General features: G+C 44.1%; 1 protein-coding gene across 1 annotated transcript in view; it reads right to left on the bottom strand.

The window, feature by feature from the left end:
• Positions 1 to 27939, bottom strand: part of ATXN1 (ataxin 1) — a 351291-nt gene that overhangs the window by 222236 nt on the left and 101116 nt on the right. Inside the window, exons 3-4 of the mRNA XM_050890766.1 lie at positions 1894 to 2053; positions 1154 to 1306 (exon numbers count right to left, since the gene is read on the bottom strand). The gene's annotated coding sequence lies outside the window, so the exon portion shown is untranslated. The remainder of the gene's footprint in view (positions 1 to 1153; positions 1307 to 1893; positions 2054 to 27939) is intronic.

Below are 27939 nucleotides of genomic sequence, written 5' to 3'. Positions count from 1 at the left end.
CACGCGCACACGCACCCCGTGTCGCCACACGCACGGCACACAACACACACACACGCACGCACAGACACCGCACCCCCCCGCGCGCACACACACACACACAGACGCGCAGTCTCACGCACACCCCGAGGCCGCCGCACCGGGGGCAGCGGCGGCTCGCAAAATGTCCACCGTCCCCACGGCCACCCACACCCCGCCCGGGCCGGGGGGGGGGGGTCGGTGTGTAGTGCGTGTGAGGAAAGAGCCGGGGGGGGGGAGGCACGGCTGTACGAGCCGCTCCTTCCGCGGGGCTGCCCCGGCCCCCCGCTCCCGCGGCGCGGCGCACCGTGTTCCCGCACAACCGCTCCGCTTCCTCCGCCGGCGCCCTCAGCCATTTCGCGGCCCCCCCCTCCCTCCCCCCCTTCGCCGGGGCCGGGCCCGCGGCGGCAGCGCCTGCGGGCCGGGCCGGGCCGGGCCGAGCCGTGGTGGGCCGGGGGCGGCCGCAGCGAGGCGGGCTGTAGCCCCGCGGCGGGGTGGGCAGTGCGCTCCCCTCCCCCCCGGCCCCGTGTTTTTCCAGCTGGAAATCGCCGGCGGTTTGCAGTCTAAACAAGGGAAGAAGCCGGGGGGGGGGGGGGGGGGGGAGGCAGAAAGCAGAGGAGGAAGAAAAAGCCACTTACTGTAAAGTGTCAGTGGAGGTGGGGTTGGCGGGGGGGGTCAGAGAGAGACTCGCACACAAATGTCTTCCTAGCTGATCACGGGGCTTGGGTCTGCTTTTTTGTTTGTTTGGTTTTTTTCCTTCCCCCTGCAGTGACACAGGTCCGGGATGTCTCCACCACTGTAGTAGAAATGATGTCTGCGGTACAGCGCTCGCTCCCTCTCCTCTCTCCAGCATGTAAATGAGTAATAGAAGCCAAATATGGAGCAGTTGGCTGCCTCTGCAACAGCTCAAGGATCCTACTTCATGCAAACGGCGCGGGGGGGGGGGAGAAGGGAGGAGGAGGAGGAGGAGGAGGAGGCAAGGCAACACTGTGGCAGGCGGCCAAGAGAGCCACACAGATTATTGCATACGCACAGCACCGCCGGGCCAAGGCGGCCTTAACCCTTTGCGGGGCCGCCCCACGCTGCCCGGGGGCGGCGACGGGGGGGGGGAGCGGGGGGGGCTCGCCTCGCCACTTACCTCCTCCTTCCCCTTGTAACACTTCAAAGGCCAGGCTGGCTCTCCACGGCGGGATTAATCCCTGCGCACGCCGCTGTTCCACAGAAATCCCCGCTCCTGTGGCAGGCTGCGTCGCGGGGATCTCAAAGCACTTTGCAGGCGGAAAGAAATGAGCTGGGGAGGGAAAAAAAAAAACCCCAACCCTAAGCCTATATTGTTTAAGGGGGAAGGAAGAGACAGCTAGCGAAGCATGCTGTCCTTCAGAAATGGCAGGGAATGCTGGTTTAAAGGATGCATGAAAATCAGTTGCTCAGTCAAGGCTGGTCTGTCTCTCTAAGGGAGGAAATAAAACTGTGCTGGAAGCCAGGGAATGCTCTGAAGCAGCCTCTGCGAGAGTCAGAAGAGGGTGATTTTATTTAAGATGCCATATTGCATTTCGCTGTGGAGAACTGTGAAGTGATTTAGAGCAAGAGCCTGCATCCCACTCCCTTTTTCTGAATTAGTTTTATTTATCCGGATCCTTGGCATATGCTTGAGTTGCTTTGTAGAAAGTACCTTCTACTTCATTCAGACCAAAGAGGCTCTGACTCATACCGTCACTGAACTACAAGACAGGCAGGGCTGAACCACGCATGTTTGGGTACTAACTCCCTCTGGATTCCTCAGCACGCGTTTCATCAAAGATCCCCTTGCATCTCTCCCAGCTGTATGCAGACCACTGTGAGCCTCTCCCAAACTCCCCCCCAACTAAGGTAACTTACACTTCCCCGGCGCTCCAGCGTCAGCTCATTACTCTCTTCTCTCAACACAGGTCTCTGCAGTGCCATAAACTGCAGTGATTGGCAAATAACAAGCACGGATGCAAAACAGAGACCGGAGAAAATATTCTCCTTCTGGACTGGCTCGGTCTGGTCTTCAAGTCTTAGAAGAAAAGACAAAACATCAAATTACCAAGCCAGGTACAACTTAGAGAAATAAAACAAATTATGGAAGTAGTGAATGGGAGGAATACAGCCAAAGGACAGCGGGCTGCTATGCTTGCATGCAACCTGACAATGGTCCATAAGGAGCCACTCACTCTCTCCTTTGGCATCAGGAAGGGAGGTACAGCACAGAGAAAGCCTCTCCCCACCCCAAGGACATTGCAAAAAATGTTGCATAAATACCAAAGGCCGTTATCTACCAGCTCCGTGGAGCTGGATGGTGTGGGGTCACAGCCCTCAGAAAGGCCTGAGGTGTGCACTCCCTGTAACATGGCCATCCAGACCAGGCTGTTTATTGCAGCTTGTACCAATTTGCCAGAACAGTAAGCTCCAAGGTACCGGGTTTCTAGTGCAGGTATATCTCCTATGTGTCCATTATATATTAGCATTAGATTTTAGCATTAAATCTAGCATTAGAGTCTAGATGCAAAGTACCGTAGGACTCAGCCTGTCATTATGCAGATCAGCAAAGTAGTCCCTTCTATAAATGACTGTACTAGTTCACCGTAATTGCTAAAGAACGTAATAATAACATTACAGCTGCAGTACTCTTGATTTAGAGTTGATACTGTAACATAGACTAGCTTTATGAAACATAAGGATCTTTTACCACAGCACCTTCTGCATCTTTAGTTCAGGTTCACTATGAAATTCAACATCATTTTCTGTTCTAGGAGTGGTCTGGGGACAGAAGCAGCAACAGGCCAAGATGTCTGGACAAACGTGCCACTCAGCACTACGAGACAGTGAATCTACAGCAGCAAAGCAGACAGCAGAATTGTCTTCACCCTGCTAATGCAAGGTTCATTGTTTTAATAAAAGGAACGAAGGGAGAGAGACAGAGACTGGAGATTATTGAAAATCAAGGGGAAGCCCCAGCCAAGCTGCAACCCCATCATCAGGGTTCAATTCTGAGTACGCGGCATTCTCCCATCTGCCACCTTTTTTATTCCAGTTGTACAGAGTGTTACCTCAGGAGAAAGGAATCTTTCCTTCTCAAACGTTCACCTTGCCAAGAGGTGTGGCACGCGCAGAGAAAGAGAAGCCACATTCATGCTGAAGCAAGCTTTGGGCAACTTTCCCTTCTGCAGCAGGCTCATGTAAGAGGCTTGTGTATTCCTCCACTCTGTGGCTATGGTGTTTGCCACAGGACCCGCATTTTTTGCCACGCTCCAGGCTTTAGGCTTTTACATCTTTGTCTATGTTTCTGCTTCAGAGTTGAAAAGAGACCCCTAAAATGTAAGTCCATTGTAAGTCAAAGCAATATTGTTTTCCTGAGCCAGCAGGCAGCCTTAACCCATGGCTTTGGGAAGTGCCACAACTGCCGCCAGCCACGTCAGGTTCATAAGCCATTCCTCGCCTTCGTTTTGACTTGATATATCTTGGTTGCATTAACAGACAAGAGATGAGGGGACTTTGCCTCCCAGACATTGCCTGACACACAGGATATACTACCATGTCACAAGGCGTCCTTGTGCCTCTGCAGCTCCCCTGCTGAGGGCCTACACTGGGGCTCAATATATTCCCTCCACAAAGAATACCACAAAATATGGAGGTGCTGGTGAAGGCAGAGGGGGTGGGAAACAGCACCTGAACGTGACCTTTGCTGAATGGCCGGGACAGAAGTCCCTCAGTATCTATTAAGGCAGTGCAGCTTATTGACCCAGAAGTGCAGAACTAAGCCAGAAGAGAAAGTAATTTGCTGTGGAAAGTAGACATGATTCTACCTGCCACCAGGATAGTTCAGACAACAGGATTAAAGAGAAGCAACTCAGCACTGAAGCGGTCAGGTCCTGCTCAAGGGCTACCCCAAATACCTGCAGTGCACTCTCACAGCAGCTAAGAGCCACCCTAAACCCCATCACCTTGCCCCCTCTGAGGAGGGCATATAGCGAGGGGTGCGAACACGAAAGTAACAGTAAACTACCAAAACAAAACGCTTCCATTGCAGACCTTCCTGCCCGTGGGGAGAGAAAGAGAGCAGAGATACGTGACAGATGCTAGTCAGCTGGTTGAGCGCAGTATGGACAGGGGCTCTGACACCACGGTGGTGAGTGGGACACAAGAACCCACATCGACTCAAGCATTTTTATTTACTGCTGGTGATGTGCTGAAACTGATATGACTCCCAGCTGAATATAGTCTTGACCAAAAGATATTAATCAATTTGATGTGCAAGATGTGCACTGTCTAGAAGAAACTGTCTTTCAACCCACTAGTTGTAATGTGTCATCTACACTGCATGTTCTATACAATTAATAGTATCTACAAAAAATGGGAGAATAAGAGGCATAAGAAGTTGGATTTATTTTTTTTAAAGATTCACATTCAGGGAAATCCAGTGATTGACAATGTATTGAGTGTGAAATGTAATTTCACAATTATTGATCATTACAGTCTGTCTTCAATTTGTCATAAAATGACATTGTTGGTCTCATTACAGCCTCTAGTGGACAGTAGTAATCCACTTCACAGACCTGTCATACAATTTGCTCAAATGACAAGCGTTATCAAGGTGGAGGTTACTCCGAGAGAGCATGAACATACAGTCATTCTTGTCCCCTGGCAAAAAGGATTTTTGAATACAGTCAAAGGTTTGTTGTCATTGCTCATAAGGTGCCTTGCTTTACACTTCAGGTATTAACACTGGCTTGTAAATAAACAGAGAACTTCTGCTATTCATTTCAGTTTCAGGCAGCTTTCATAAAAACTAAATTCATCTCAAATATTTTTATAACAGAAAATATTGGTTGCCATGTTTTTGGCTTAAGTAAGATGTTTTTATTCCAACTCAGAATATGCCGACTGTCCAATCCACCTCCTATCTATTTATAGCCCTCTCACATTCAGATAATTTTTGCTAATGCAGTTATTTTCATTATTATTTCAGACATATGCAGCTGATTTAAGGTATTTTAACAGCTTTAACAAATGAGAAACTATAATTTGGATTACAGCTGACTAATTAAGGTATGCTTTCCTCAGGAAAGTTAAAAATGTATACTATCTGAACAATAATGTATTTAGAATGTATTCTTTAACTTGAAGTGCCACTTGTGTGAACATAATAAAATATGACTAACGTCTTTCTTTTTTGTGTATTCACTTAGAAATGAGTGTATCTCCTGTCAGAACAAGGATGTTGATGATGTTCTCCAGAACTCTGTGATTGTTTTCAGATGGAAGGAAATTAGATTGGTAGACACAGAGAGCCAGTGCTGTCTCTTTAAAGCCACAAGTATCTCATGCAAATTAACATTTAGTGAAATGAGAGCAAAGCATTCATGAAGACTAAGCAAGTATGTAGTACTACACTGTGACTCAAAGAGAAAAATCTTATGGTTGAAAATGCTGAGGTCCTTTACAAGTGAATTCAAAGGAAAGGCTGCCGTTAATTTCTTTATTTTACCACACTGTGGCTAGGTATGGGTTGTAGGGTCGCTGAACAAATCATTATTTGTCATGCGTTATCGTATAGGTATGGGATATTTAGGTAAAAAAATGTTTACTTTATCATTGCCTTGATTTTTTAAAAGAAGCAATCGAGTTCCTCTTTAAATAACAATAGCTTCAATAGCTTTAAAATAACAATAGGTCCTTAGATGCAGATCTGAAATAAGATGCTTTTGTTGTTGTTGTTGCTTTTTTAAAACAGGGAAAGCAATTCAGCAAGGGATTAAGAAAACTGATGAATTCTCTGAAGTCTTAAAATCAAGACTGATTTAGTCTTTTGCATAAGTTGTCAGTCAGTTACAGGTCATTGATCTGGAAGGAAGACCAGCTAACCTATCAGTGACCAGACCAGGATGGACCACAGCCAGAGTTAGCCCCATAAGCTGTTCCAGCAGTGACCAGTGGAAAATAAAAGTGCCAAGCCCTTCTCTAGAGGTGCTTAACTGGTCTAGGCACCTTTCAAGTAATAACTGTTACAACCTGTTAGGTGCTTTATGGCCTGTGATCTTAAGCTGTCTGAGGTCTCCATCCATGTCCTGGTCTCCACATATCTCCTCTGACACTGCAGTTACCCCTATGGCTGGTGTAAGCACAAGGGCCAAGCACGAATGGAAACTAAACTGCCGTCTTATTCCTAGAAGTGATCGCTTCATCTTGGGGTCAAAGTACGCCAGCAGGGCACAGAGGGGAAGCTCTACTCTGTGGAAAATGCTTGGTTTCCAGGGATGTCAAGGCAGCGCTGTTAACAAGGATTAACATTCAACCAAAATGACGGTGCAGACCTAAGGAGAATTCACCGGCTGCTTTCTGGGAGAGGGCTCTAGGCTGCTAGCAGGGAGCAGTCGGAGGCCACAAGCCCTTGTAAGAGACACGTGTTGTCCCTTTAAATCATACCTGGAACAGAGACTTATCTGGGAGTTCACTTGCCAGGTTTTTTTCTGTCTGTTAAGGGCGTTATGGTCTAGACAGATTAGATTAGCATCTATCGTGTAAACACTTAGGGTTGGGAAATAATTCTTGACCTTTCTTAAAGCGTCTTACCTGCATATAAGGCAGTGTGGTTTCTAAAGCCTGTTATAGTCTCTCTGATCAATGCTATACATATTTTGATAAATGCAATGCATTTTTAGGGGAGGAAGGGAATGGGCTAGAATATGCTGATTACCTGTTTGAAAAGACCTAGGAATTGAAAACATGGATTTTTGACTCCTAAGTCCTTTAATGGCCCCAACCGAGCTGTTCTGGTCTACTGAACAAATCCTTCCTACCTCATGGATCATTGACCTACCAGACCTTCAGAGCCAATGTGCTCAATCCTGCTTCCAGGCCTGCACATTTTGTTCACACGCTAAAAATCTTTATCGTTTGTTGAGAAAAAGTGCAACATACGAATAACAGCTATTTTCTACCCTCACTGTGTCTACCTCATCGCAAAATATGATACACATGGGCCTTGGCCCCAAAGCTCTCATGCAAATTCAGAATTGAAGTTTACCAAATTCAGCCAATACTGGTAAATTTGGGCTCATGCCTTGGTTTCAAGACAGAGATAAGTGTAAGTTGCTTTATGTCCAAGACCATAGTTATTTTGTATCTATATTTTCACTGTACTGTCAAAAACAAAACTAATAACTAACACAGTATTAACCAGAAATACCATAATAGTCCTGAAATATAGGCATCTTTTACACAGAAAAGAGCTATATTTCTTTGTTTTCAAAAGGTATCATACGCCACAAAACTGCAGTCACCTGCAGCATAGGAATGGCAACTTTGAATGGTGCATAAACATCAAACAAAAATTTAAGTGGGATAATTTTGGTATGAAGGAATTGCTGTATCCCCTTAGATTTGATCCATAGTTGTGATCAATTGGAAAATCCTCAGGCAGAGATGGACTGCAGGCATGACAGTGAATTGCCTGGAGGGTAAGAAGTCCTCAGCCTGCAAGGCTTTGACCAACAACCTAGGTGAACCTGGTAAACATTTACCTTCCATCCGATTATAAGCTGAGGGGGTATTTTTCCTGTTTCTTCTGCAAGGTCACAGGGATATGTCCAAAGAACCCTGAAACGCCATCGTTTAAAAAAAAAAAAAAAGTCCTGGGAAAAGTGACAGGAAGCCTGAGGTAGGATATTGCTTTAAATCAGAGTTATTTCTGCTTGTGCAGACCATTTCATAACTAGACTGGCATCGCTTTGACTTCTTACTGCACAGAGGCAGCATCTTTCCCTCAGAGATTTTCCAGACCCTCATGTTCTCTCTTTAGCCTTCAGCAGAGGCCTTTCTACTAAAGGCAATAATTGTTCCTGTATTGGCTGAAACGTCATATCATGTCTCTCTCTTTCACCCTGCCCACTTTTTCCACAGGAGAGCTCCCATTCATACCTGTCTTCCTACATTGCATCTGCTCTCGTATCATCCTCATGTGATATTATTCATTTATTTATACTTAAGGTAATGAAAGATACCTGTTCAAAGCTCTAGAAGCCCTGGCACATAGCAATTACAAGAAAAACACAACAGTGTGAAAGCAGTTTTCTCAAAAGGAACTTAGCTGGGCACCCAGGTACACCAGAAACACCTGCCTGCTGAAAGCACATCCTCAGCCTTCTCCCAAAGCACGTGTCTTTTGCCACGGGGCCTCTCCAAAAATCGTAAAATTCAAACCCTTGTGAAGTGTAGGTTCTGTCACAGGGATAGACTCACTCTTGCATAGATTGTTCTGCCATGGGGTCAAGTATAGCCAAGAGAGTGGAGTGGACACCTGGGGGCAGGACCATCTCACGACAAGCTGTTCCTACTCAAGAGATACTAGTTCTGAAATGGTTCCTCACTATAGATTTTTCACAGTTTATATTCTCATCTTTGCGCAACAGGACATAAGAATGGCGACACAGTGGCCATAGGACAACAGTGGTCATAAGCAGATGCTTAAGGAGACATAGGCATTATATACTACTTCCTCCACATACTCTCCAGCCTCCCACTATTTTCAGCTTAAGGGACTTCCTCAGCAGGATGTCGTTTCTGCCTATTTAATAACTCTCAATGGATTTATCTCCCAAGACTTGTACAGTCTCCTCCATCAGCACATGTAAACTGTAAGCATCCACAATCTGCTATGTCACACTGCACAGGTTGAGTCCCTGATGCAAGAAGAACCACCTCATCCTGCCTGCTTCATTCAGTGTTCCCAGTTCTTGCACCAAGACAGAGAATGGCCAGTCCCTACCCATACTCTCCATGCTACCCAGAACTTTGCAGACATCTATCATATTCCCCCTAAATTATCCTTCTTCCAAGCTGGAAAGGTTGTTACACAAACCGATCTGTTAAAGACTTCACTGCTTCTGCTGCAATTCTAATCTGGTTTTGAGTCCCTCTGTCTTGGTCTTAGTCCTGTGACATCCTCACTCCCTCCGTTCTTCTGCCTGTAGAATAGGGATAGTAAAAATTATCCTTTTATCTTGCGGAACAGTGGTGACAGAGTGAAGTACAAGTATTACTACTATTAAAGCGATACGGAATACTCTCTTTTCCCAAGGCTTAGCCAAGGACTCAGAAAAGCAACAATTCCACATATCAAGGACGAGGGAAAACAGTATTAATATAAACAAAAATAAACCCATTATTCTATCTACATTTTTTTCATACTTGTTTGGCAACACAGACTGACTAAAACCCTTCCTATTTCATAAACTATCTCTGTCAACCAACCCACACTGGTGTTAAAAATCTGAAGAGATGGGACATCTCCCACCAACCTCAGGAGATTATTTCACACACTTATATGCATAATAGGTCTGAAAAATATGACATGCTACAAAAGTGGGATTACCAGATGGTTTTCCTGCCCTTTAATCTTTCTCTCCCCTTTCCATGATACATCTCATTTCTTAGGACATAAATATTAAGTCATTTCTCTTATTTGGCCCATCTTCAGCTAGGTGTGTAAACTTGGTGTCTGATTTAAGGTGTACAAGTTGTCCTGTTGTCTTAATGATTCTGAATCATACATTTAAAGTTAGCTATGTGCTTGAGGGTGTGTCTTCATGAACATGTTACGGTGAGGCAGTCAAGGGTGTGGATTTACAGGACACCAGCTACTCTGCAGTAGCTGCACAGATGAACACTCTTTGCCTGCTGGTAAATGCAAGGCGGGTTAGCCCAGAAAGAGTCCCAGCCAAGATCACCTCTGCCTCTCCACAATCGCTTTTGCTGCTGTTCTCTGAATACTGCTCCTTTTGCCAGTCTGTCCCCAGCAGTAACACTATGCCCAGAAGTAAACATGATAAATGCATATAGAGGCACTACCACCTCCCTCACCTCCAAAGTGATCCACCTCCAGACACAGCTCAAATCATATGTTTTTTTTAATACACCCCTATAATCTTGCAAACTGAAGCCATATTTAAGAGACCTTGTCTCCCTCGCTGCATTACAGCTTCAGCCCTTTTTAAAAGTTTATATAGTAGGATATATTCCTCGCAGAGTCTTCATTGTCTATCATATACAAGTCCTCTAATTCTTGAGCCCCTCTGTTTCCCTCTGCTGGTTAAAAATGTATAGCGGGGGGGGAAGCAGGGAGGGTGGGAAACGGCAAGCAATTCCTCAAATAATTCTCATAGTCAAAGCATGTGCCCAGTGTGGGAGGAGGGGGCAGAGGGGACAGAGCTCGTGAGTACTGTATACCAGTGGTTGCTGCCCCAAAGATACTTCTGAGAGCCTGTATGTATTGTTAAAAAATGTATATACTTCGCAGGGTCCTGCAGAGGGTTTATCAGCTGTACAGAAATTCCTGCATAGTTTATAATCTGGGCAAGCATCCCAGCCTCAGCGCTGTCTCTCGCTAGAGTCTCTTCAGAGTATCAGAGGTTCCCAGGAATGCTCCCAGAAGCTTTTAGCTCAGTGCAAGTCACTGCCAAGTTGAACAGTTTCTTCGAGTTCCTTGTAGCGATCATCCTGAAAATTGTAGAAGAGGAGCTTGCAGGCTCTGTAAGAGTCCCTAAAAGGCTCAACTTGTACGGGAGACACGGTCTGGCCTCTAAAAACATTTATCTGAACCAAGACACATTTATCTCAACCTTCCACACATTTAAGGTCTGTCCAGTGAGATCACAAAATCTGTGTGATGTAGCTTGAAATGAAAGCCTTCTCATGACAATTATTCCTTTGGTGATTTCCTAAAATCTTTGTTTATATTCTAATAATCCCTCAGATCCCTAAGTGAGGATCAACGCCCCTTTCCTGCTTGAACTAGATGTTCACATCAGTTATATGAGGCCAAGTTTCCTCCCCAGGCAGTTTACAACATAGGCTCACAGGTTATGTTGTCTGCAGTAAATGATGCAGTCAAATACTCCATTATTTGACATATCTCTCAGGACAGTTATCTCCTGACAAAAGACTGCATTTTTGAGACCAGCTGATTTTTCAGAAATAGTAAACAATCAGTGGGGCAAAAAGGTCGATTTCTCCAAAGGTGAAATAACAATATTTTCTTATTTTAACCTACAAAAATTATAATTTCCCAAAAATGAAATGAAAGAAGAAATTCCAACAACCACCAAGCCCCTTTTATTCTTCTTCTTCTGAACTGTAACCTGATATTCCCTACTTACTGTGCTTTCCAAGGATTCACCTATCTTCTTATATGTTAGCATTTTTAATATTTCTTACTAGCCAAAATGTTCATTGGGTTTCTTAAGTTCCAGTATGTTGCTTCCTCTGAATCTGCTACTCTTGTAGTAGCACTTTCCCTTAGTAGCATGTAGTTTGCGGTCACCAGTTCCTAGATTCCTTAGAGTGCTCAAATCTTCAGTGAACAGAAAGATAAGATAGGAGCATTTACCAGCCTGAAATCTCTGCTATCTGGACAACAGACTAAAAATTGTTTTTTACTTATTTCAGGACTTCAAACTCTGAATATCTGGCTGTATAATTAAAATCTGGATTGTTAAAATATACTGAAAATACATTTAACATGAAAATGTTTCACCTATTAGTTATTCCACTTCAAACTCTTCAACTCTGCGGTGTTACTGTTTTGTTTTGTTTTGATGTTTGTTCCTTTTAAGCTAACCCCAAAGAATTTCACTCTCACCCATCGTGGTTATCAAGCTATAGTTTGCTGGCATTGTAAGTATTTGTGATATACAACTCTCTTCTGCTCTTCCCAGCTTTTTCTTGTATACATTGATTAATATCCCTTCTACATTGATACTCCTGTTAGGAGAATTAGCTCACTCTCATTGGGAATGCCCACCAGATAATCATCTCCATCACTTGGTAACACTGCTCCCAGTCTGTTGTATAACTCTTGTATAGGGACACTTGGTATGTAAATACTCTCCTTAATCTTCATCTTTTGTTTCAAGGATAAACCAAAACAAAACAATAACAAAACCTCCTTTATTTTGCATGCTGGGAGCACATGCCATTAATATTAATTAATTTATTTATTTAAAGTTGGTAAAAGAATTTGCTCTTAGGCTGGGAATGTGACTGCCAAGTTTCCTGCCTGCAATTTGTTACGGCTCAGTAGTAAACTCCTGAAAATAGGAATTTGAAATGGAAATAGTGACAGGCCTTTTAACTACACTATAATAAGCAGGGTGTTTTATCCTGCATACTGTATGTCGTTACACAATGGCAGCCTATCATAATGTGCACGGAAAACAAACAGGGTCTCTTTAGATCGCTCTCCTGGCTAAAACTGGGCAGACAGAGGAAGTACAACAGGCCAAGAAGACAAAAGACTAGAAGGTCAAGAACACCACACCCAGACCTAAGCCCTTCTGTTACGCAGTGGAGCACAGGGATCTCAGAGAACTTGCGCTTGAATAATTTGACTTTGATCAGCTTGCCATAAAAAAAGAGGTGTAGTCTGCTACATTGCTAAAGGGGCTAAAGAAGGAGACTTTCCCTTAAGTCTTAAGCTGCAAATTATGTACCCAGACTTGCCCTGTTATGCAGAACAAAGCTCCAAAAAGTATCTATTTCTTGCAAATGTTTCTTATCTGCCTATAATAGTACATTCCAGGTAATTCTGCATATATAAAACACATGAACATTAAAGCTGGTCTGCGTACTAGCTTTCAAGCATCAGCTGAAAAATGTAATTTTTCAGAGTTGCTGAACATCCAGAGTCCTAACAAGTCAGCTGAGTTTCTCCAGATTTACACCTGTGTAAATGACAGCAGTACTACATCTTTGTGAAAATAAAATACTACTATTGTTTTTTACAAGATATTTGGCAACCAGGAAAATAACTGAATCATATGTACAAAACAGAGTCTCTGGGACTTGAACCGAGCAGTTCTGGTTTGCAGCACACATGCTTAAATGCCATATATTGAACGGCCACATCATGTCTATTTTTACTAATTGAGTTTACTTACTTGTGTTTGGGCACTGTACCAGCTACTCAGCAAGTCCAGGAGATTATTGTAAAAGCTTCTCTGCATTTAGAAAGTATAGGCACTCTAGATTTATAGCTGCTTATTTTGAGGGTGGCTGACTGCTGATCTTGATGTCTTTGAGCAACAGATGGTTTTGTGAGCTGCACTGATAATGAAGATGATATAATTTGCCTCTTAACATTAAAATAAAGGAGAGAGGCAGAACAGAAGAAAAAGCAATGTATTCACCTTCTAGCAATAGCATACCTGAGTTACAAGGTGGGGGGGGCTAGGGAAGCCCAGGCAAAACTGAAGGCTATCAGTAGTCTTGGAAATTCACATGAGGAAAAACTTGCATAAAATAACCCGGCCTGATCTGGACTGTGAAAGCATTGGCTCCTGTAATGTTAGAATTTATAGCTTTAATCTTCTTAAGAGCTGCATGGCTCTTCTCACATGCGGGGAAAACAGATTTGATGTTTCTGAGATTAAAACTACTGAGCTGAACTTTGCTTGTTATTGGCCAGAAGCATTTGGAAACCTAATAAAGCATTCCATTAAAATCTTGGCATTTTAGTAACACAAAAGAAATAGGCTTCTCAAAATGTGAGTCCAAGGCAAAAGGACACTTTTGGGGGGGAGATTCTGGAATTTGGATTTTAACAAAGTTTACAATGACTTAAAAATAGATCAAAGGAAATGTGAAGTAGAATGGAACAATAAATGCTTGATGTAACTAGCAATGTGCAATTCTTTGTTATTTAAACTTTATTACATTTGAAGTCATTTTTTCATGTTCTTTTAAACCTCATACTTTTGCAAGTCTATGAGTAGCTGGAAAAAGTACAACACTCATCACTGACTAGCTGTGTGGTCTCTAACAGGTAACATAAGGTCTGATTTCTTAAAATTATGAGCATCCACAACCACAGCTGAGATGAACGTGAGCTACGAGTATTCTGGGCTTTAGATGATTGGCTTTACTCTGAAAAAAAAAGCTCCATTAAGGCTGGCTAGGCTACAGTTTTAGCTGCACAGGAAGCCCATGCTGAACACAGTTATGCACCTACAGTTAGGATATGATTTGATTTGATCTATGAGGATGCAACTAATTTTTTTGTAGAAAGAGGCCTAATACTCGCAGTGATGGTATGATCTATGAGTTCCAACCTGTAGCATGACTGAACAAGGGTGACGATCTTGCCAGTAGTGGTAAAACCTTGTACAGTATCATTTGGGCGAATGAGACGAGAGCTGCCTGGTGCCAGCTGTGCTGTCGAGAGCCCTGGCTTGCCTTCTCCACCAAGGTACGCTGAAAAGGAGCCTCATAAACTACTGCTTTTACTGTGCTCTGTAGGCAAACAAACAAACAAACAGAAATAAAGACTTATAATGAAGCATAAAAGAAGTAAAGCTTCATAACCAACCGTAAACATGACAGGTCTCTTGCTAGGGTTCATTGAAGGGGTTTGGGGTTTTGTCACAAGGTGAACAACATTAATTCCAATGTGCTTTGAATGGCTTGGTCCTGTCGGTACTGGCAAAGCCAACCATGAAAGCTATGCTAGAGTTTGCCTGCACATGGTTATATCTAATTCAGCTCTTCTAATTACAGTCTACTTATAAGTTGCCCTATAGAAGCAGAAAGTACATAGGCTATCTTCTGGAAAGCTTGTGGTTAAAACCCTGGGATGCCTGAAGTGATAATCAGGTAACAATTGAATGCCTACAAACAAATTTTAGCCTGGATTTTACCCCACCCAGAGAACCAGAGTGTTGAATCTGGATCGCACAGCTGGTGTGAATGAGTCCTACACAGGTAACACAAGCTCATCCCACTGTAGATGACCGCACAGAGTTCACTTATTCTGCCCTTTCAAAAGAAATTCACCTTTACACAGTTGAACACTGCAGGGTGCTCATAAACTGGCTGCTAACATGGCTGGTGTGCTTTATTTTTTGTGGCGCTAACATATGAAGAGCTATCTACTGTAACAGATGCTCTTTGACAGTGCAAAATAATAGCACTCAAACTGTAAATTATAAACAATCCCTTTCTAACTACAAAATGAATACACAGAATGGGGAGTCTTGTCAACTAAGATATTAGTAAATGAAGTTGAGGAAGACAAATTATTCACTAAAGCTAAAGTAACTAAAATTTTATTCAGTTAACACTACTGTCATTAGAGTTCTCCTGTTCTTTGCCATAATTAGTAGATATCAAAGAGAGTAATTATAAGCAACACATGGTAACATCAGTTACGTGTTTCCTTGCTATGTAAAAGCAGCAGAAAGTGTTTCTATTCTTCCTTTTTATTAATTTCTATTGGTAGAAAAGATGCAATATAAATACTTACTACTGGTAAGATGCCTGGCCACATCAAGACAGTCCTTTCCCAAGGGATTTCATAATTATGTTTTCCCCACCAAACCATAGACACGGCTGTGAATTAAAAGTGACCTTGTTGGCCCAGTGGTGCAGCTGCCATGTATTTGATTACAAACTTACTAGTACTAATGCCAAGGAGGGGAGTTACAACATAAGCTGAAAATTAGTTCAAGTGTAGCTTTCTGCTACGTTCTGTCCCTGGTAACCTGGCTGCAAAAAGAATTCAACGCACAAAGATGGGGTTTTTTTTAACCTTTAAAGAAAATGCATTCCTCCTGTCCTCCCTATCTCTTCATGAAATCCCAACGCAAAGTTCTCCAGAAGGATGTGCTCAGGGCAAATACCCTAGATTACAAGATCTGCAGCAACATCTGGAGTACTTGTGACATCTCAAATCTAAAACTTCTTCAGAAAGGACATGGAGGACTTAGGGGGAGCATGGGTAATGGGATGTACACCGTGTTACATAGCACAGTGGTTCCTGCTCCATAATGGTAGCCTCTTGGGCTCTCAGGGATTCCTGAACATCATGGTGGGGATGGTGAGCACAAATCTGGCCTTACCAAATACATGCCACTGCCCATGCAGCTGCATAAGGGGTAAAATGAGTTAGCAGTTCATTGTGTTCTTCAGCACGCACTGGGAGACATTTCTGTGTCGCTCAATTCAGGATCAGGCTTGCAAGGCCTGATTCTTACGGCTTTGGAAGAAACAGGCATGCTCAAGAAAAGACTCTGGCAGCCGCCTGCAGGCAGGATTTAATACCCTTGTATTTCATGGGGCTCCTGGGCGGGAGTCTCAAACTCCTCTGCATGACAAATGCAGCCAGGTTTTATCCTATGCATTTGCACTGCCTGCATCTCCTACACTACCTGGTGCTAGATGCCAAATGCCAGAGCTAAACAAAGGTACACATGGGTAAAGCTGCCTTATCTAGGTCGTGACTGCATGCGTTAAGGAAGCAGGACTAACCGAATGGCTCTCCTCTGAGAGCCAAATTTAACTTCTTTCTCCTTCCCAGATTAAGTAGTGAAGCAGGCACCAACCCCATCAGTTTTGCCAATGCTAGTTCAGGGCATGCCCAGAGGCATAGTTTGGGTGCTCAAAGAACTTCACAGCACTGAAAGACTTAGCTCAGGAAATGCAAAGGGTCCGGGCCTGCCCTCCAGAACCTGAAAAGAGAGTGTATGAATACACTGAGGAAGGAGGCTCCCTCCATTGCACAGAGCTGGCTCCGCAGCTCTTTCCCATTTCCCTAGAGATCCAGGGTATTTGTGTGCGAGTTATGAGGCAACCAGCAGACCAGTTAGCATGCAAGGGGACCTGGCAGTCTCAGTCAAGATTACTTTAGGTGACATAGCAAAAGGACCACTTTCCCTGGCCCTGGCCCCTGAGACCGCAAGCCTCCCACATGGGATCCAACGCAGCCGCAGGTTGGGTGGTGGAAAGGCCCCTCAGTCCCCACTCGTTATAGCTGACAAGTGAAATTAATCCATTATTCTCATTTTAATGCACACAGCAAAATCACCGTGCAAATCTGCCACGATGGGCAGTTTGTGCCCATGATGCAAGCTAAACCCAAAACAGCGGAAGGGTCATAAAATAAGGATTAAAGTTCAACAAGGAAGCTGATAATGAAGAAGCCTGCCCAGACTATGCCCTATTCCAGCCAGCGTTATGTTATCCTCTAATTTTAGAACAGCTGAAAATTTTTCCCAGACCAGAAGTTGACAAGAGGCTGAGCAACGCCAATGTCGTCAAATCTTTGTTTTCAGGCGCAGTGTTGTCTCCACACTGCAAGAAGTTGTTTCAGCATGTGAAATTTTACAGGAAGGCACACACTGTCAGTGGATGCCCATACAGGGAGCTATGTAATATGTTGAAACCATCTGGCATTTTGCGGTTTTGCAGTATCAGTCAGACACACTGTCTGGAAACACAGGGCTCAAACCCAAAGTCCTTGATTCAGGTCAGATACCTACAGATGCCTGCGGACGTTTGGCCAGCCTAAGAGCTGCAGAATAAAGCACTTAATTAGGTGGCTGAAGTTTATGATTGATTTCAAGGCCAGCTGAGCTAGAAGCCTATTACTGCTGAGGAAGTTTTAGTAAATGTAATTATTATGGCATGTTTGATATAATACACGGTCCTCATGAAATGCTCCAAAATATCGTTTTAAAGACTTGTTCTGTTGCTGTTATGCTTTGTACCTTCTGACTAAGGAATAGGCCAGATGATGTGAATCCCAATGTGAAGCTTACTGAAAACTACCACTAAAATTAATAGAGCATAGTTACAGAAGAATATTTTGTATAGAATTACCTTCTCTGGAGTGTGAACAATGCTGCTGAAAGCAGGCTCTGGGTTACATTATTCCTGTGATCCAAATTTTTTTAACCAGCTGATGTCACTAGGGAGATTTGAAGTCTTTATAATTACCGCTCAAGGCCTAGAGGAAGGGGGGAGGAAAGACAATGAAATTATGTTTCATATGTTGATTCAGAGAGTAACCTGCAGTGGCCTGTTAACTTGTTTCATCTATCAGGAAAAGCAAATTAATTCTGTATCCAGTCAGTTTTATGAGTGGCAGCTCAATTTGCTTTCCCAGTTAAGCAGGAAGAAAGTGGCCTTTTGTCACAAACAATTGCTTCCTGCAATGCTGCAGAATAAGATGTAAAATAGGCAAAGAGCTTTGGATAGAGCTTCCAATGTCCTACTAAGAAGTAAAATTTCTTTCTTTCATCTTCCCTCAGAGAAGGAATTCAGGTTATGCTCTGCACTAAATTAAAGTGTTCTGCTCAGTTATGTACACGTACAGCTTTGAAAACTGTTCCTGCTTCTAGGTCAAGGGCTCTCCCTGTGGCCGGGTGCCAGCTTTATCCCTGGACTCCCATAATCCCTTGAAATAAATCAACTTTCCATTGAAATCCTCTGCCAGTTCCACTTCAGACTAGAATGTGCTGTCTGTAGCATGATGCTCTTTTATACTTTTGTGGAAACAAAAAAAAAGAAGCGAAACAATGTGGTCATTGTATACTGGATACAGTTTGACGTAACCCGCGTTGTGTATATTAAAGGCTATCTTTGTATGTTGCACTAACCCCAGATTTCAGCGTTTATTATTAGAACTAAGAAAAATACCTTTGACCAAAGGAATAATTCGACTGGTTGAAAAGGATCCCAGCTTGTGTGCGTGCGTGTGTGTGTGTGCATGTGTGTGCGTGTGTATCCCATTACTACTCTGCTCACGTGGACTGAAGTGTGTGGATGCATTATACTACTTCCCGGCCTGGGCAGATGAAGCCCTCAATGATTTTTTTTTCTCTTTCCTCATTTTTTTTTTCTTTCCCCCCTAATATCAATTTTCTTCTCTGTATGTTATAAATGAACCTGAATACATTCACACGTTCCTGTGGAAGACTAAAAGCTGTCACTTCATTTCGAGGAACCAGGCGGCTTTAAACTCAGCTGCAAGAAAGCCCAGATGCTACTACATCTTTGGGGGAAACTTATCTATTCAGAAAGGAGGAAACTTCTGAACAATAATAACAAAATATAGCTTAAAGATGCTGCTGTCGTTCTCCTGCCGGTGCTGAGGCCAGTCAGAAACTGCAGCACTCTCCTCAGAAGACTGACATTTCTGAAAAGCTCTGCTTCTCCCCAAATCTCAGTAACTTTAAATGGTCTGCCAGTTAAATCAGAACAGCCTGGTATAAAGCCTCCAATTTTCTGACAACCTTTATATTCTCTTGGCTCCTACAAGGCCCTAAAGCTGATCGTGTATAATCCTGAACTGAATGTAAAATAAATATGAAAACCTGTCATGATTTTACAGTTTTCCAAAGGATACTTCACTAAATAAAAAGAGCTGTATTTTTGGCACACAAATGCTCCATATAAAAATCACAGTTAGTTCTTTAAAATAAAGTTACACAACGCGGTGCCAGACTCTGCCCTCCGAATTTTCTCCCTGAGTGCTGGGGAGCAGCTGGCTACATCCCCATGAGCCGGCCAGCCCCGAAGGCCCTGTGCTCCTTTCCCCTGCACAACTGCTGTGCGAATCGGGGCGATGACACCGGCCTGAGCCAGCCCAGCCCCTGAGGGTCCCTCCAGCACGGGAGCCGGGGGCAAGTACCCGCGTCTCACCCAAGCTGGGACACAGCCCGTGGTAGCCAGCGAAATCCCGCACTGGCAATTGCTTCCATGCTTGTGGTGCAGATACAGCCCAGAGCTCATCCAGCCTTCATGCCCTTGAAATCTGTTGCCTAAGAAAATAACAGTTGTTTGCGGAAACCTCTTCCGCTCAGCCTGCGTTATTTAGCTACCTACGTTAACTGTGTGTCAAGGCGTGGGCTATAAGCTGGAGTGTCCACAGGACTAGAGCACAGAAATGAGTTTAAATCACTGACAGACCAGAGCTGATTTCAGGCTCCGCTGGCTTTTCAGACCTGAAAAAGATCTGCAGGTCCAGAGCACAGCTACAAGGCCAGACAGAGACACATAGGTCTAGCAAAGTAGGACCCAAGCACAGCAACCTGGACAACGGACACGAGGTGCATTTTGACCAAGGCCGTGACCAGACTAACAAAGTATCTATTTGCCACCTGGCAGGAAATCTAAAAGACCCGTCCTGCAAGTCTTGGGGTAGCTCACGGTTAAAATCATTACAAGTTTTGTTTGCACTATACTGTTTGGGTGGTTGGGAAGGAGGAAATGGAGGCAAGGCAAGGAAATTCAGAAAGGGAAAATCTGTGTTGTCACTCACAATGTTTCCAGGTTTGTCTGCAGAGATCTTCCATCCAAGGCATCTTGCAGGTTTTTAATGTTACACACCTGCCTCTCTTATATTCTCCTCCTGGAACAGGGTACAGGCAATTGCACTGAATATAAAAACCACAGTAAACCATACACCTACGGGTTTAATTTTAAATCAGACTGAGTGAAACTATCTGGTTTTCCCCTAGAAGCCCTCAGTGGACAGTTTCTTCAGTTAGCTTCACCGCCTTCAGGCCTTCCCTTTAAGTGAGGAGTGCAGCTGAACCCAAAAATTCAAAGCAAAACTCAGCTGAAACCATTATGTTTCATCTGGTTACATGTCAAAACCTCAAACCTCGTGTACGCAGGGCTCAAATTATAAACCCATCAGGCTCAACCCCAGAGCTGGACCCAGGTTTGCCCGGAGAGCCCGCAAATCTTTTAGAGAAGCTGATACGAGTTTCAAGTTCATAATGAATCGCAAACCCAAAGCGGCCAGGGGACTTTTCCAAGGTCAAACAGTGAGTTAGAAGGGGAGCTAAGAAGAGAACCGCAGCCCTGGCCACTTCACATGCTTTGCTACCAACAGAGGTAGAAACTCACTCTGCTTGAACTTCACTCTGAATAGCCTTCGCCAAACCACTCAAAATAACCACTTTTTTTGCCTGTTAATTGTTTTAATAAGTCACATGGCAATGAATGACTAAAAACTACATCATCCCTCTAAGGATTCAGCTGTGGAAAAAGCATCCATTTACCTGCAGGGTAGTTATTACTGCATAGCTTTGATTTTGCTACACAATGCACACCCTGTTTATTGAAATGCTTACATGCTGCTCTGGGTGAAATCATCATCACTTACAGGTATACTCCGAAGCTAAAGGAACAAGCTCAGCTCCACTCATCCAGACCCCAAATGAGCCCTGTCCACTTATCTGGATCTCCACAATGCTCTCAGATGTTGGTCAATGCCCCTTTGGACATTTTTTAACACTACCCAAATCTCTGCATCTAAAACAAGAAAACAAAATTTCAAGGTGAGAAAATGCAATTGCTGCTGACTGCCATGGCACAAGGCTCACTGGAGAACACTGGGATGATTTCAAGTTCACGGCATAACATAATGTAGTCCCTTTGAATCTAGACCATCATGCAGCAGTCACTTATTTGCCTGTTTCATATCAATACTACCAAAGCTTTAATCTCTAAGACTTTTGGCAATACAGCAGGCAACTGTTCCAGGATCTAGGCGTAATGCTGAAATACCATCAGGGCTGAGGATTGCTACATATTGCTTTCTAATAGTCCCTGCTGTTTGACACCTGGAATGGCATTAAGGAGTTCTGGCACTGTATCCAGAGTTCTCCACCAATAATTGAAAGTGCTTCTACAAGATGGGAAGAAGAGGAGGGGGATCAGCATTCAAGGATTGAGTCTATTTAAGGTATTGAAAACATTTTTGTGGGGTGGAGGGTCAGCATTTGAAAAGTAAGGTATGGCTTATATATGCAGTAAAAAACTGAGATTCCAATACATACCTTTTTCCCATTCAGGTTAATTAGGAGTTTGCTGTACTCCCAGCTAGTTTTGCTTGCAGGCAAATTTCTTTTGAGCTCAGCAGCCAGGACTGTATCTAGGGCTAAGCTTTCCCACCATATCACTCCAATATTAAAAGAATTTTTCTGGTTTCCTGTTAAACCATGCACTGATTACAAAATTCTTTCGCTTATTTAGGGCCAGATTCAATAAAAATTCTGTCCAGCTTCCACATCATGGAAGGCCACAAAAGCCCTGAAATATTTTGGTTTTGAAGCCTGTGTGGGCTTCCATGGCTTGGATGCTGGGTAACTATTCCAGTGAATGTGGTCCTCATAAAGCTTTTCAAGGTCCTGCTCCATATGGACCTACTGATTTCTCTTTATTCTCTCCAGTGTGGATTACAATCCACTTCAGAGAATCTCTGATTTATGCCTGTAGCTACAAGCTAAATCCTAGAGGAATAGGTCCTTTTCATATCAGGTCACATCCTCTGCAGAACACTGACAGAGAAATTAGTGCTTCTGAAAAGAAAGCACCACTTACAAAAATCTGGTATGTTTTGCATGCTTTATATGAATATAAGCGAATGGTAAAATCTAAAAGGAAATTCAATAAACTACTCATTATCTATATTCATATGACTAAGCTACACATGGAACGTAGCTTTTATCCTCCATAAAAAATGTACAGATGTTCCATAGAAAAGTGTATGAACAAACTTTAATCTCACGACTGCTATTATTTTGTAATAAAAGGCTTACAGCATAATGTGAGCTTTTTTTAGAATGTAAGTTCCATGTGAGTAGTGTGTTGTTAATTTAATATTAATGCAATGCACCAGGAAGAAGTCTGCACAGAATCTCAAAGAGAATCACAGTGCTGCAGACAGGAGATTTGTGGCATGGATTGTATTTGTTTCAGCACTCAGCACAAAATTCATTGACCAGGATTCCCATTGCCACAGGGCAGTGGATTCATCTACAGACATTTTCACATGCCTTGGCATGAGGATTTTGCTGCAGCATTCCTGCTACTGTTCCTGGGAATCATGTGGTTAAGTCACCTTGCACTGCACTGAAAATTTACCTCTCACCGTCAAGTGCATATGAATGAGCTTCTTTTTTGGGAACAGCAAAAGAAAAAAAGAATCCACTGAATAAAACTTTTGAATTTCTTTTGCTGAACCATCCTTCAGGTAGCAGGTGCAAAGGCTTTCACCAAACTTGCAGATTGCAAATGCAGTGCCTGCTTGGCTTGCACCACAAATGAATTAAAGTGGGGGAGCAGAACAGAAATCCAGTTTCATCCATACAGTCTCCCTTTCCCAGTGCCTGAGCCCTCTCCTCTGCAGCATCTGCCATTCAGAATACCTATCCTGTATTTCTCCAAGGAGTCAGTTCACTGTCTCATCTCCAAATGCATTGGTGAAGTAATTTATGACTCCCATTATTATAATCGCTTAGCAGCTCCCAAGCATGTAAAAATAGCATCCATAATCTCTCCCACTTTTCCTTCCTTAACACCCCATAGGAGAAAGAGCTTGATTAATCCTGTAGGGGCTACACATGCACTTGTGTGTTTCTATCACTTACAGAGGGAGTTTGACATTTTCTGAAAGCGATGATGTCTACAGACATCTTATTCATTGCAGAAATACATTTCCTCAGTCTAGATACAGCTTCTGGGAAAGTCCTGTGTCCAGAAGCTTCCTTCTATGGCTTGACAGTTTCACTGCTTCTGTGAAATGCACTTGCGTGCGATCATCATCATAAAGAAGGCCCCATCTCAGAAATCGTGAAGGCCATTTCCTTGGAAGCCTTCCAGGATCAAATTTGAAAACCTACGCAGGACTCCATGCAATGAAGCAGAACTTCCATGCGTAGCAGAGAGAAGAAAATGGGGAGACAGTTATGAACAACAGGCCTATGGCAACGTGTGCATGGTAAACTGACAGATTGCTCCCATTTGTTCCAGTTTTCTGAGCGTGTGATTTCAAATGCAGTTATCATTTTATGTGGACCATTGTGGCTGCACTGCACCCAGCTGAGTGAAGGCAACAGTCTGGTCCCTGTGAAATGGAGATGGAGCTTTCCTATTTTTCTGTGCATATTCTGTGGGCAAGTACTAAAGCCCAAAAGTTCACAGAGGTGCTACAAACGTCAAAGGCCCTCTGTGTTGGGTTTGTGTGGTGGGGTTTTGGTAGCGGGGGAGGGGCTACAGGGGTGGCTGCGGTGAGAAGCTGCTAGAAGCTTCCCCGGCTCCAACTCAGACCCACCTCTGGCCAAGGCTGAGCCCATCAGCGACGGTGGTAGCACCTCTGGGATAACATATTTAAGAAGGGGAAAAAGGCTGCTGAAAAAAAACCTGCAGCAGAGAGAGAAGTGGGATGTGAGAGAAACAACCATGCAGACACCGAGGTCAGCAAAGAAGGAGAGGGAGGAGGTGTGCCGGAGCAGAGATTCCCCTGACAGCCCGTGGTGTGACGGCAGGCTGTCCCCCCCACAGCCCATGGAGGTTAATGGTGGAACAGAGATTCCCCTGCAGCCCGTGGAGGACCCCACGCCGGAGCAGGTGGCTGGGCCTGGAGAAGGCCGTGGGGAAGCCCACGCTGGAGCAGTTCGTGAAGGACTGCAGCCCGTGGGAAGAACTCGCGTTGGAGAAGCTCGCGGAGGGCTGACCCCCATGGGAGGGACCCCACGCTGGAGCAGGGGAAGAGTGTGAGGAGTCCTCCCCCTGAGGAGGAAGGAGCGGCAGAGACAACGTGTGATGAACTGACCGCAATCCCCATTCCCTGTCCCCCTGTGCCGCTGGGGTGGAGGAGGTAGAGAATTCGGGAGTAAAGCTGAGCCCAGGAAGAAGGGAGGGGTGGGGGGAAGGTGTGTATTTAGGATATGGTTCTATTTCTCATTATCCTACTCTGATTTGATTGGTAACACGTTAAATTGGTTTCTTTTTTCTCCAGGTGGAGTCTGTTTTGCCCGTGACCATAACTAGTGAGTGATCCCTCCCTGTCCTTGACTCAGGAGCCTTTCATTGTATTTTCTCCTCCCCATCCCACTATGGGGGGAGGCGTGAGCAAGTGGCTGCGTGATGCTTTGTTGCCAGCTGGGCCTAAACCACGATGCCCTCAGCACCTGGAATAGTTATGGAAGGAAGAATTTCAAAGTACTCCTTTGTTTCTACAGTCATCACCTAGGTCTAAACTGCTAGGAGAAATTACATTAGTTTCTCTAAAGGTATAATTTAAAATCCATTTTAGTTAAACTGGTGTAAAAGACAGAGTGGACATTCTCATATTTCAGTGTTAAACCATATCTGTTTTGGTTTAAGCTTAAAGCTATTTAGGAGCTGATTTGGCATTTACAAATAAGACGGTCTTAAGCTAGCACAGTCAATTTGGTTTACATGTGATTTTAAGTAACATTGATACAGCTATTTAATGCAACTGAGATCTTAGACTTGTCTGGTTCACTTCTGGCCATTTGATCCGCAGTGCAATGCCAACTTCAGGTAGACACTAAGATAATTAGGGGAAGGCAGTAATTATGCTTGCAATAAGGAATATGAAAACCTAGATAGCATCTACAGAAATCAGGCACTTGAGCTCACCATGTGGTCTCCCCAGCTCTCCAGTGGTTTCACATGTGTATGGAAGAAGCCTTGTCAGCTTCCAGAGATTAGTTTGGACACAGGAAAACAACTGCTGCTTGTGACTCCTCTCGCTCCGCCTCAGGAGAAGGAACAGAATGATTTCATGGAGCTTCCACTAATATGCACAGCTTCTCCACACAGGTTAGCAGCATTCAGTAATCAACAGTATCAAATATCAGGACTGATCCAACAAATAATTACACTGTACTTTTTTTCACTGGCCAAAGTTACAAGGACAGTGTCAGTACCGTGTGCTACCCTGAAACCTCAGTGATAGGGATCAAGTTACTGGCTGCCTCACAGCTGATGTTAGAGATTAATTTTTGTCAGCCTGATTAGCAGAGGACAGTTAAGGTTTGGGTGGTAGCTTGTAGGATCTCGCTCTTTGAAAGACAGATCCATGAATGAATCTTACCAGACCACACATTAGCTGTGATGGAAGATTCAAATCAAAGGGGGAGATCATAACCTCCATTTACTTCTGCCCAAAATACCCTGTTTCCGTACCCATTTGCTCAAACCTGGAAAGACCGTGTTATATTTCTTCTCCTGATTTAGCTTGAGTGCCTGGGATGTTTCAGCAGAGGTGGTGAAATAAGATACCTCATACAAGAGACATGACAAGGTGAGTAGTGTCAACTGAGGTTTATAAAGCAACATTAGGCTCCTTCTGTAACGTCAGAGAAGTAGGCATCTGGCAGTGGCGAGGTATGTTGCAGTACTTTGTGTCCACGTCTATGTCAGGCAACATTTCTGCCACTGGTAGTCACAGGCTGTCTTTCAGTTCTTCTGCTCAAGTCTTCCCTCATTTCTGGGAGGGACTGGGGGCAGACAGAATAGCAGGAGCTGAAGGCTGAGCGTGCCTGGCAGTAGTTACATCTCTGTCTCCCTGATCTGTTCTGTTACTCCAAAATATTTTCTAAAACCATAGGCAACACAAAAGAACAAGAAATGTTGGGTTGGCCTGCTTTGTACTGCTCCAACCACGTTCCCTTTTTGTGATCTGCTCATTCAACAGACTGGCTGATTGCCTAGAGAGCAAAGCCCCACAAGCTGATGCATCAGATCTTTCAGTGCGACTAACGGGACTTATCAGGGGTAGGAAGGATTTGCCTCCTCCCTGCATCAGTGATCATTTCTTCCTTTGCAAGTAATTGGAAAAACACATTGAGGAGAAATATTTCCTGTGCAGTTGATGCTGCCATCTGCAATAACCTGGGTCTGCATATGTATACCCCGGTCCCCTTTGGGGTAGGCTGAGAACTCTTCTCCTTTGCCGGCAGCCCCGTAACAGGGACCAGAACTGAACCCCCCCGGCTTTGGCTCCAGTCTTCCCCGGTTGCCATCACACCTTGCATGGTCATGCAGAATGATGCAAGTGACAAGGACACCACACATTTTTCAGAGTCTTGGCCCCACCTTTTAGGTGAGGAGCACTGCCACATCCCCCAGAAATGTCCACATATGCTATTAAAAGAAAACAACCACCACTAAAAACAACTCAGTGCCTTCTATGCTAGAAGTAACAACTCATGGGCAAACTATTCGTCTACTAACATTTTTCATTAAAACAATCACTCCCAGCTGAGACTTATGAAAGACCCTGCCAGGCCAAAATGTCAGCCCAGTTACAGTATTTATTATCACAACTGTCAGGCCAGAAGGGTTTGCTGCAGAGGATCCAGCAGGCGTGCTCAGACGGGAGCTCCTGCCTATGGGCCAGCTGCTTCACGAACAGGACTGACAAATGTCAGATGTCAAGGTCTTGGTTCAGGTCCTGCTCTCTTCCCCTTTGACCACCATGGATCATTTTAGCCGTTTAGCAACTGGCAAAGACCACATCAGGCAGGGTAAGCATCAGTGTTGTCCTGCTTTTAGAGCTGGTAAAAGTCTTTTGTCTCAGCTTTCCCTATTTTTAAACTACTATAGCATGGCTTCAAGGGCTCATGACTGTCAATCAGCAGGGGAGGGACAAGCTGGAGGATGAGGTGTACTTTCCTCAAGGTGGTGGCTGCTCCCCATAGCCATGTGCTTCAGGAGAGGTGGCTGAGGGCATCCATAAGCTGCAGGTCTGTGTTCAGGAGTCACAGGCTGGTCCTGGTGCAAAGAGAGGATTGCACTTGGGTTTCACAATGGAGTTCATGGAAGTCAGTGGAAACTGAACTGCAGCCAAGGTGGAGAGCCATGTAGAACAGATGTCTTTACAGAGGATAAAACAAACAAAAAGAAATACTCAGAGCCCGAGTTGGAACTCTTGGCCCACACTAAATCTGTAAAAAGCCCCAAAGTGCTCTAGAGGGAGGCTGTCCGGCACACTTAAATTCCACATGTATAAAGTAAAACACATTTGCATTGCTAATTTAATAAAGGACTTCTTGACCCAAAGTCAAATACTAGCGCAAGTCTTCAGCATGGAAAAGCTCTGATAAGCACGCTCTTTAACTCTCTCTGTGAACGTTCAGTAATGCTCCTTTTTAAAAGTACATATGCTTCTCCTAGTGTCTGATGCTAATTATCAGATAAGAGGCAGCCCTATGCTGAGTAGGTATGTAATACATTAGCCTTGGGGGGCGGGGGGAAAGCCTTATCTTTCAAGTAGATTTGAAACTGCATATGATCTTTCTGAGTCTG

This window comes from Gymnogyps californianus, chromosome 2 (assembly GCF_018139145.2).
Source record: "Gymnogyps californianus isolate 813 chromosome 2, ASM1813914v2, whole genome shotgun sequence".
NCBI lineage: Eukaryota > Metazoa > Chordata > Aves > Accipitriformes > Cathartidae > Gymnogyps > Gymnogyps californianus.
The sequence above is the reverse complement of the archived record's forward strand: the minus strand, read 5'-3'. Positions and strand labels throughout refer to the sequence as shown.